This window comes from Muntiacus reevesi, chromosome 1, assembly GCF_963930625.1.
Source record: "Muntiacus reevesi chromosome 1, mMunRee1.1, whole genome shotgun sequence".
Lineage (NCBI taxonomy): Eukaryota > Metazoa > Chordata > Mammalia > Artiodactyla > Cervidae > Muntiacus > Muntiacus reevesi.
The window spans coordinates 22,048,777-22,052,763 of NC_089249.1; the positions used below are offsets into that span (position 1 = coordinate 22,048,777).

The 3,987-nt window shown below is 37.4% G+C and overlaps 1 pseudogene; it reads right to left on the reverse strand.

The window, feature by feature from the left end:
• Positions 1 to 2,784: 2,784 nt before the first annotated feature.
• Positions 2,785 to 3,767, reverse strand: LOC136164931 (NF-kappa-B-repressing factor-like; annotated as a pseudogene).
• Positions 3,768 to 3,987: the final 220 nt, after the last annotated feature.

Below are 3,987 nucleotides of genomic sequence, written 5' to 3' on the forward strand. Positions count from 1 at the left end.
CTGACACTCAAAATGACAAATGCAATAAGATATTTTTTATTCTTACTATATAATAAAAGTAAATATTCAATTAAGAAGAGAAAATTATTTTATTAGTACAAATTTCTACAAGTTCATCATATGTGATACAACATTTTATAAGTAACATTGAAACTATTGATAACTATTTTCAGCAATTGGGATATAAATTTCTAAATTATGGTCTCTTTTAAAATCCCCAACCTAATTATAACATGTATTTTTTCAAAAGCATTTTGTTCAGCTCATGGTAAACACAGTCTATCTTGCTTCTTAATGGTGAAAGACTTCATGAAATGGTTAGGACAATCATATGCTTTGATTTTCCCAGGTAGTTCCAATTCTGCCTGTTGCCCAAATTGACTAATTTATATCAACCTTTCACTTTCAAGAGGTGTTAGGATGATAGCTTATTTGATCACCCCTATAAAATAGCTTGTTGGCCACCTTTTGTGAAGAACTGACTCACTGGGGAAGACCCTGATGCTGGGAAGGATTGAAGGCAGGAGGAGAAGAGGACAACAGAGTATGAGATGGTTGGATGGCATCACTGACTCAATGGACATGACCTTGAGCAAGCTCTGGGAGTTGGTGATGGACAGGGAAGCCTGGCATGCTGTAGTTCATGTGGTTGCAAAGAGTCAGACACAGCTGAGCAATTGAATTCAACTGATAAATAGCTTGTGTGTATTAGTTGCTCAGTCAGGTCTGACTCTTTGAAGTGTTATGGACTGTAGCCCACCAGGTTTCTCTGCCCATGGAATTCTCCAGGCAAGAATACTAGAGTGGGTTACCATTCCCTTCTCCAAGGGATCTTCCCAACCCAGGGATCAAACCTGGGTCTCCTGCATTGCAGGCAGATTCTTTACCATCTCAGCCACCAAGGAAGCCCATATATAGCTTACTTGTAAGATTTGGTGGAAAACATCATTAGACACAGAAGAATAATAGCTCCACAATCCTTAGAATTGTTTAATATTAGGTTTTTAAAAAAATTGAGTTTATTTTCTCTTACTTGATAAAAATAAAGTAGAGAAAAACAAAAAAGCCATGTGAAAAATACTTGAAAATCCAAAAAGTACTGAAAATTCATTCATAAGATCATTGAGAATAGTTATGTACTTCTTCACATATATCAAAGTTATCATTTCATTGACTCATTTGGAGTTTTATTTTTAGTGGCTAAGAAGACTACAAGTCAGAGCCACAGTGACAGAGAGGTAATTGGTGTCCTAGCACAGGATAAAAAATTCTTATAGCACAGCAGGAAGGCTGTTGGCAACAGAAGACATCAGGGGCTGTAGAAATCTCACAGCTATCAAAATTTTTGAGGTCAGAAAGCAGTGAAATTGTGTTTTTGTTGACCTGATTTTTCATGTTTGTGTATGTAAGTAAAAAAAAATTACTGGTTTCTTTTCTGAAACTTTAGGTGTGTAATAAGTACAAATTTTCAAGTTTTCAAAGATACAGCCTACCTACATATTAGGATACATTTTAAAATAATTTTTTGATTTCCTGACCTAAGACTTATAAATAGACAAGTACTGATGTTTCCCCCTATGCATTAGTCATATTCTGATGCAGTACCAGGGTTCTGGTTATGGAGGTGAGTTTTTCCCTCAGGGCCTTGGTGGGATGATTACAGAAGGCCAAGAGAAGAAGCTGGTACTGAAGGCCAGAACCAAATATGATTTGAGGTCCTGAGGGAAAAGTGTGCCCAAAAGAAGTAAAAAATAAGTAAGAACTAAAATCTCTGTGTCAAAGTCAAACAAGATTAAGAGTAAAAATAAGAATAAAACAACAAAACAGAAAAGACATATCTACCACAGAATATATTATTGACAAAAGAAGAGAAAATGAACAAGTAAAATATACATATTATTTTGAATGATTATCATCAAGAGAAATAAAAACAGGGAAAGGGATATACGCTAACATTTTAGATTGATTAAGAAAGGCTTCACTAAAATATAACATGTGAGTGAAGGCAGGAAGGAGTTGAGGGACAAAGTAAAGTGAAGTCGCTCATTCGTGTGCAACTCTTCACGACCCCATGGACTGCAGCCCACCAGGCTCCTCTGCCCATGGGACTTCCAGGCAAGAGTACTGGAGTGGGTTGCCATCGCCTTCTCAGCAGCGTGAAGACTAGAATTTTTTAAAACTCCTATCACAAGACACAGTAAATCACTTCTAATATTCTGGAAACCACATAGAAGAGTTATAAATAAATGAACACTAAAATTACTTTAAGAAAGTTTTACATAATTTAATTGGTAAGGACATTTACACATACAGCACAATTTACTGTTAAACATTCTATGACTGGCTTCACATAAAGAGGAAAATAGATAATACAAAATGATCTGACATTTTCAGTTAGGTTTGGAATTAAGACTCTAGTTTTATTGTAGTCAACATCAATTTTACATATTGTTGCAGATTGCTGTGGTATGCCCTTTAAACTGGGAATTTCTTTCTTGGGGTGAAATTCCATTTGGATGTGGTTCTTGCTTTGTGCAAACCACTAAAATCCGAGGGACACAGCATTATCAAAGACACAAACAGTAACTGCACAATATTATCTGCTGGATTAAGCTAATACAAGTGGACAGTATTCTTCAAGTTGCAATATCTAATAAAGTACTATATGAAATGAACAAGGTGAAACATTTTAAGAATGAATATACTCTGCAACCAGTACATGTAGCATCACTTCTTTAATTCACAAATCTGCCTCAGGCATCTGCACAATAAATTAGCAAGATCTCAATTTGCTTGAGGCATCACCAGCTCATAATGCCCCACTTGGCCCTCCTGTTTGAGCTAGTTGAGCAAGTTCTCCTTCTGTCTTTTTCTTCCTACCACCGGGTACCTGTTGTGGTCCACCCCATGAGACTTACTCTTAAGACCATACGTCTGGGAGATCTGATGTATTTGCCTCCACTCATCATTAGTCAGCTCTGTAAAGAAAGTTAAATCCATGTGGCTCTCAGAGCGGGCATAGTTTTTGATGATCTGTTCAATATCTCTCTTGGCAATTTTATTTACCCTCTCTACATCAAGACCAAGCACTTCCCGCTTATGCTGCTCTTTGACGGAGATTGGCTACCGAATGCCCTCACCAGATTTACCTAAACCACCACCTGTCCAACCCATTTTTCTCAGCAGCTGATTTTCGATGTTATCTTCTTTGATTTGTTGTTTATAAGTCTCGTCTGCTGAGCGGCCCTGAATTTCATTTCTGGAAATCACATCTTCAATAGCTCCTTTCTTCAAGTTGTTAATGACAGTCGGTTGGGTCTTTTTGAGGGTTTTCACAGCTTCCCCCGCAGCTTCATATTTGACAGCTTTCTTTACTCCAACTGCTTTTGCAATCACTTCACTCTCGAGAATCACCTTGCATTTCCATCGGAGGCCTGTCATTCTTTCATAGACGTATTCAACTGTCATTCGGTTAAACTGAGCTGTGTCATTCAGCGTGCACACAGGATTGGAAGAATTCTCATAAACTACAAGATCCTTTATGTCTTTCTTCTTTCCAGATCCCCTGGGTGAAGAACCTGTTTGGCATTGTGAACTTTTGACGATGGATAAGTGGGCTGTGTTTTTTGAAGGATTTTCAAAGCCTCATTAGCAGCTGCATGTTTACTTGTCTTTTTGGTTCCATAACCTTCAGCTAAGCAGTGATCTTGAGGGACAAAGTCCTGTGATATAAGAGAAAAGAGCATGGGGAATACATGTAAATCCATGGCTGATTCATGTCAATGTATGACAAAAACCACTACAATATTGTAAAGTAATTAGCCTCCAACTAATAAAAATAAATGGGGAAAAAAAAAAAAAAAAAAAAAGAGAGAAAAGAGCATTGCGGCATGGGCACAGATGATAGAAGCCTCCGGTGAGAGGTGCTTGACCTATTAGGGGGACTTTTATGTTGGAAGCATAAGAATAGGAGAGAGACTGAATAAG